This window comes from Egretta garzetta, unplaced genomic scaffold, assembly GCF_000687185.1.
Source record: "Egretta garzetta isolate BGI_Z169 unplaced genomic scaffold, ASM68718v1 scaffold335, whole genome shotgun sequence".
Taxonomy (NCBI): domain Eukaryota; kingdom Metazoa; phylum Chordata; class Aves; order Pelecaniformes; family Ardeidae; genus Egretta; species Egretta garzetta.
The window spans coordinates 334,729-342,369 of NW_009259795.1; the positions used below are offsets into that span (position 1 = coordinate 334,729).

The 7,641-nt window shown below is 39.2% G+C and overlaps 1 protein-coding gene across 1 annotated transcript in view; it reads right to left on the minus strand.

Moving 5' to 3' along the window:
* The window catches only part of MYCBP2 (MYC binding protein 2), a 174,864-nt gene extending 169,792 nt beyond the window's left edge, over window positions 1-5,072 (minus strand). The window contains exon 1 of the mRNA XM_035895202.1: window positions 4,996-5,072. The gene's annotated coding sequence lies outside the window, so the exon portion shown is untranslated. The remainder of the gene's footprint in view (window positions 1-4,995) is intronic.
* Window positions 5,073-7,641: the final 2,569 nt, after the last annotated feature.

The window sequence follows — 7,641 nt, forward strand, 5'->3', positions numbered from 1 at the left end:
CCTTCTGGTGTGTCAACCGCACCACTCAGTTTGGTGTCATCCGCAAACTTGCTGAGGGTGCACTTGATCTCGCTGTCTAAGTCATTGATGAAAACATTAAACAGCACCAGTCACAGTACGGACCCCCGAGGGACACATCAACTTTTAAGAACTCAGTGAAGCAACTTATTAATTTTGCACAGGTCTGGGATGTTAATAATCTCTTGAGCTGTGGGATACATTATTTCAAGGAAAAAAATCTCACCCTAATAGCTTGTTTTCTTGGTGCTAAGCGTATCAAGATCCACAGATGTATGAAACATCCTTTTGTGACTCTTGTTTAGGTGAAGAGCAACAATCACTTTTTCTGCACCTCTAAATGTCCTTTTCTTAATGTCTACTGGAATACGCCAATCCAAAGTACTCAGTAAGTCTAAGAATGACTAGAAGACCAGCTTCAAGGATGACTGAGTAGAAGACGAGATGATAGGCTCTACTTTTTTTTTTCTCCCAAGGCATTTGGTTTCTCAGAATAAGAAATTACTATCGCTTTCAAAAAGAATAGAGCTTCAAGACTGGAATACAGAATTATGCTTTTTGATTTGGCGGGGTTTGTATGAACTGTAAGAAAGTGGGGCATTCTGAAATCTTTGTTGTTTCATTTGGCATCAACATAAACTGAAAATACACCTTCTTAAATCAAGATACATGATGAACACACATTGTAAAACTTAACAGATAACCAGTACTCATCCCATCTTCTGTCTTGAGTGCTGGAAAAATTTATTTGTGCTAGACAGAACATTAAAATTAAATTTTGGTGGAAGAGCAATTTTTAAGCATGATGTCATTCTTACAAAATGTGCAATATTAAACTTCAAAAAGGAGATTCTCAACTGAAACCATACAAGGTGAGGTAACAGTGATGAAAGGTCATTTCAGTGGTCAGAAGGACTAAGACATCTTTTTTAGAGGAATAGATATAGAATCTGTAAAGGCAATAAACCTAATTAAATCCTTCACAAAAGTTTTCTGTACTTTAGGTAGACAAAACAGAAGCAGATTATGTTCTCCAAACACTGAAGATAAAGTTAGAAAAGCCTTTCTCTAAGTTTTAGAAGATACTGAAGAAAGAACAAATAAACCCCAAACTACTGAATAATGAAATCTAAAAGCAAGTCTGAGAAATTGCAGTGCTAATGTAAGTAAAGAATCATGAACATAGTTTTAATACATGAAGGTAACATTTTATTTCTTGTGTGTTACTTTTTTTTCTAAAAGGTGAGAGGCTATCTTACAAGAGACAGAATGAAGCACAGATGCCCATACCATGATATGTGACTTGTACTTGTAAACATATAGTTCCCACTAAATGGAAGAATACATTATGTAGGAGAGGTTAAACAGCACAGGTTTGGTTCATAAAATAGAGCAACCAGACTCAAGTGTTCTTCTTGGTCTTTTGTAATGTTCCAGTAAACTCAAGGGAAGAAGGGGGAAAAACAAAACCCTCTGGTCTCCTTTACAGTCGCCTCACACCTAGACAAACTAGTTTCCTAAAAGATGAAATGCATATGTAACTTATTTTCTGACCAAGTCATTTCCTTCCTCTTGAAGCAGATGACTGCATTAACGGTTTATTCTCAGATGTGATGGAAATAGACTATAATCTAGGAGAGGAAAGTTAATCTGTTGTTAAAGATAGGTAAGGCTATAATAACCATCTGATCTAATTGGTGCATAACATGAGCATAGAACCTCACCAAATTCTTCTTTGAACAGTTCAAACGTCTCTTAGAAAGGGATGCCCTCTTGAGGTTGAAACACCAAACAATACGAAAGCCACTGAAAACACTTCCAAATTATTTGAGAAGCTACGTATGGTTTTAATGACACAAGTATTTATCCCACTTGATCCACTTTATACATCTAATCATTAGCTTACAACAAATTTGCTGGCTACATGAACCATTCTTTCCGAGGTTATGTCCCTTCCATTTCTATAAAGCTAAAAAAGCCATAGTTTAAAACTTCTGCATAGACTAAACAGGTGGATGCTGACCATTGGAACTACATTCTCTGGCTCTATTTTTTCAGTATTCTTCAAATAACATTAGGAGATCAGAAGACGGCGAAGTCTGGCTTTCCATCCAGTCTCTCAGCTAAGTGTCCTAAGCAGCACTTTTATGAGCTAACATTAAAGTGGGAAAACTCCAGGGAGTGAAAAACTCCAGGGAGTGAAAAGGGGGAAGGAGGAGAAGCAGCAATATTCATAGCATTGAGATAAGTTACACAGCCTACTATTTTCTAGTGATAATTGGTGACCAAAAATTGATGACCAAAAAAAAAAAACAAACCACCCCAAACATGGGGGTGGGGGGAGGTGGCAGGTGGCGCGTGCAAGGGCAGGAATCCAAGGTGCTACACCCATGTCTAATAATCACATATTTGTTTTCTATGTAAAAGTCACTCTATTCAACACTGAATTTCTGAAGCCAAAACACACTTGCACCCACATGGAAAATTTTCATACCTCCATTAAAAATAAAAAAAAGAAATTAAGCCACAAAACCAAAAGTTAACAGTAGTTCAAATACAAGTGATCATAACACAACCCCAGCTTAGAAACAGAATAAGGCTCAAACTACTGCATTAAACACCAGTTAATGTTTTGTACTTAAAATGTTATAACATTTAATGCTTAAATGGTGGAAATAATTTTCTTCTAGTTGTTCAACAATGACTTTATGTTGTCTCCTCTTCAATTACTCCATTATCATTTTTAGTAAGTGCAGGGTATAAATAATAATTTTGGGGTTCCTTCAGCTTAGTCTTAATTTAAGGCCCTCCCTGCCTCTACCAAGCATTTTAAGAGAAAGCTCCCATCTCTGCTCAGACTAAAGACCCTGGCTCTTAAAAAATAAACTGATGCACACAAGCTCTCCTGCTCAGAATATCCAGTGGTGATGGGCTTTTCAGTCTGCCCTATTACAAGGCTTCAAATGGAAGCTCGCATTTTTCTGACAATATATATGTCTGGTTTTCAGACATTCCAGTGCAAAAATCATCATTGTGCTTACTCTGCACTGGTAAGCATGGAGACGCATTGAAAAGCATGGGGGGAGGGGAGGGAGAGGATCAAGCCACCAACAAAAAACAAAAGGAAACCACCAAAAACCAAAACCATCCCACTTAGTCAGTAAACAAAGTTTCATAACCTAAAGATAGGAAGCCAATTTTATCTTTCCCTCTTAAGCTACATTTTTCAGGAGATACATAATTTCCTCCTATCATGCAGGAATAAGCTGGAGTGCTTTTCTGTACCTCAGTGACTCTGAACGAACACCAGTGCTCTGCTGATCAACCCTGGCCTGCCTCAGAGAGTGTCTACAATAGAAGCATCAGTAAAAGACATGCAAAAACCCATTATGCCTTTCAAAGGCAGATAAAGCTCACTTAATGCTTCAAGTAGAACCTGTTTAAAATACAAGAAAAATATTGAAAACAACCCTCCATAGGCATGAGGTGCAGAAACAAACAGTTAGTGCCAAAACTATAACTACGGACAAGAACCAGCCCTTAATATGCTCATGTCATCTTTGGCCATTCAGAAGGGAGACTGCCAATCCATTTATCCAGGGCAACTAAATCCAAGAAGCACATTTGACTGCCAAGCTTGTGAAGAACAGCAGTCCTGGATATAGCTTCCTAGTTGGCAGTTCAACTAGGGCACCACTATACAGAAAGACAACATTCCCTTTATATAACAACAATGACCAAAGCTGAAGAGTTATCTTATTTTAAAAGCACCAGTTTCTGCTACCAGACAGAATGCACAAAGACTGACTACATTCTGCAAGATTTCTTTAGATTTCTAATTTGATTTTCTGTGTTGAGAGTGGGTATGATAAAATCATGATGGGAACAGTGCTAAAACTTCTAATATCATAGAAACTGAGGAAAGGGCTGAAAAATTCAGTTTGGACTAGAAATACTTCACTGTACAGTACTGAGAACAGAAGTAAAGATAAGCCCCTTCTATACCATAGCTTGGAGCTGCACTACTTGAGATAAGCACAACAATCTGGTAAGTATCCAAAAAGGCAATACCAACTGAAGAGATACAGGGCTTGCTTCACCCTCCCAAAGTCATCTGTCTTGAGATAGAGTAACTACACAAGGTTTGGCAAATAGGGATAAGATGGCCAATCTGATCTACAGTGTATTTGTATTATAAGAGTGTTCAACTGACTAGAAAGTATTTTCACTGGATATTTCAGTGGTTCTGTCCTTCAGAAGCATTCCAGAATTTAGCTACTTTACCGACTACAACAGGAACCTAGGAAGAAGCCTCCGTGCCTGCAGTGAGCCTTCATGAAAATCCCTTCAAGACTCCAGCTTTAACAGAGAAATAATAGCTCTCTAATAGAGGAAGAATGCAGCAGAGCAGTATTCTAAAATACTATTGCTTCTGTCTAGATTTCTTCTCTGCAACAAGTGAACGTAAATATTTTTATGAAGTTCACTATACAGCATTTAAAGTGATAGGGGCAGGGGTTACATAGGGTGAAAATATTAATAGAAACTTTATTAATAGAAATAAATATCTATTCCATTATGGAGGAATTTTCAGAGGTAACTTTGGATTCCTTAGACGTTGAATGCTCCCTTTCTCCTTTAGCCGATATGGACAGATCTCTTTGCAGCACTACTCTCTAACTGTTGGCTAGATATGCATCTCTAAATTTAACTACAAGACCAACATGTTTAGCTACATTTACAGCTTAGGAACTAAAGAACCAAAATTCTTCATGTTATTTCATGCTGAACATTAGTAGCAAACACAGTCGAATAAGGTTAACATTGGTATCAGTCATGTAGAATACAGTAAACCAACAAACCATACAGGCATATGATTATCTTTTCTAAACAAATAAATTGCTAGTTACACTTTTTCTTATATTTCTCTTGATTGAAATGATTTAGAGCCAGAACTTTTACAAGTTACAGACTTACCTTGTTCCGTGTTTTTACTTTCAATTTAGTCTTCTGTTTCCTTTTCAATTTTTTCTTGCTAAAAAGTTTCTTACTTCTGAAAAAGAGCAGAAAAGCCATGAGAACAAAAGAATTAAACTCCCTTCCAACCCCATAGTAAAATGGCAGCACCAGCCAAGGGGGGGAAAAAAAAAAGTCAGAAGTCCTCTGAATTTTTTTCTCCTAAGCAGAGGGAACCAACACAGGCAGAATTTCAGAACATAAATCAGAATATAAAGCAGTTACAATGATGCCTTGCATCATTCCACTTAAGGGCCTTTACTTTCATCAATTTAAGTAGAATATATGCTAGTACAGACAAAAAAATCCCTACACTTTATACTGGTTTACCTTCCTGTTTCTATTACAACTCCATTAGTACAACACCAGTGTATTGACAACACCAGGAGTATTGACGATTCTCAGTAATATAACCTGTTAGTACAGAACAGTTATGGTTTGTGAAGTCTTTACCAAACAAAGATTCAAGCCTTCCAAGACAAAAAGGAAGCTTTAAAAATGTATCATTTGGCAGGAAATTCAGTTGGTGGAAGAAACTACAACTTTTGAACACAGCTTTCTTCACTTGTCTGGACTTTTTCCACCCTCAGCTTACAGGCTTTTCATTTCCATCTCTTCACTGTATAGCTCTAGCTAACACACACACTCCTCTAATCATCTTTTGCCCACAACCTCATTCCTATCACATTCTTTTTCTCCTCCATTTTACCACCCAGTAAAAAAAACAAACCAAAACAAAAAAGCCACCAAAAAAACCCATAGAAAAAAAAGACACCATACACACACACAACCATTCTGTCACCTTCACCAAAATTACTGTTTGAGATGCATGCTTTTTAAACTACTCTACATTTCTCTGGTCTGTTCAGATTAGAAACCTCTGCAAAAAAAAAGGCAGATGTTATCTGTGCAGCTTACAGCTCATCCTATATAGGACTTGAAGCAACACCTACTAACATACCTCTGTGCCACTCAAACATTACTCAAATAGTTTACAGTTCAGATTAGATGGAAAAATAAAACTATGGAATCTGAAAATCACAGGCAGTAAGAAGTTGCCCTTTCAGGTAACAAATTGGAAAGAGATTGAGAATCAGGAAAATCTTAGTATTTTATTCAAATAACTTTGTTCTAAATAAAAATTGAGCAACTAAACAAACCTAGTGGCTTTCTATGATGGTGTGACAACAACAGTGGACAAGGGAAAACCAATGGACGTCATCTATCTGGACTTCTGCAAAGCCTTTGACACGGTCCCCCACAACATCCTTCTCTCTAAATTGGAGAGCTATGGATTTGATGGGCGGACTGTTCGGTGGATAAGGAATTAGTTGGATGGTCGCATCCAGAAGGTAGTGGTCAACAGTTTGATGTCTGGATGGAGACCGGTGACGAGTGGTGTCCCTCAGGGGTCCGTACTGGGACCGGTGCTGTTTAATATATTCATCAATGACCTAGACAGCGAGATCAAGTGCACCCTCAGCAAGTTTGCAGATGACACCAAGCTGAGGGGTGTGGTTGATACACCAGAAGGACAGGATGTCATCCAGAGAGACCTGGAGAGGTGGGCCTGTGTGAACCTCATGAGGTTCAACAAGGCCAAGTGCAAGGTCATGCGCCTGGGTCAGGGTAAACCCCAGTATCAATACAGGCTGGGGGAAGAAAAGATCGAGAGCAGCCCTGCCGAGAGGGACTTGGGGGTACTGGTGGATGAAAAGCTGGACATGAGCCGGCAATGTGCGGAGGCCTACTACAATGATCTGAGGGCTGGAGCACCTCTTTTATGAGGACAGGCTGAGAAAGTTGGGCTTGTTCAGCCTGGAGAAGAGAAGGCTGCGGGGAGACCCGATTACGGCCTTTCAGTACTTAAAGGGGACCTATAGGAAAGGTGGGGAAAATCTTTTTAGTAGGGCCTGCTGTGACAGGACAAGGGGTAATGGTTTTAAACTGAAGCAGGGTAGGTCCAGACTGGGTATAAGGAAGAAATTCTTTACAATGACAGTAGTGAAACACCCCACAGAGAGGTGGCGGAGGCCCCATCCCTGGAAGCATTCAAGGCCAGGCTGGACGGGGCTCTGAGCAACCTGATCTAGTCAGCGGTGTCCCTGCTCACTGCAGGGGGGTTGGGCTAGATGACCTCTAGGGGTCCCTTCCAACCCAAAACATTCTATGATTCTATGATTCTAAAAGCATATTGCTTACTACTCTCTCCTGTACAGCATTCTGACTGCAAGAGTATACAAGTCTCATGGTACAGCAGTCAAAAGGTAGAAACTAAAGTTCGACCAATGGCCACCAGTCAGAAAACAAGCTGAAAGAACCCCCCCAGAGTATTCCCAAGAAAGCTGCCTGCTAGAAATTTCATCACCTTTCCCATCTGCACCTCTTAATAAAGAGGGAAGTACATTCCTCATCAAGACACTTCCTGCAGAAACAAGTCAGCTCGTCACTTTTCTTATAAGGAACCACCACCATTACCCTGAGTTAAGAGAATTGATTCAGTGAGGGGAAACCCCCCATCCTCCTCAGTAAATTAAAGCTTATAAAGAGAAATTAAATGACACCCTAAGGTTCCTTCAGCTGTAAAGTTTCAATATATAACAGTAT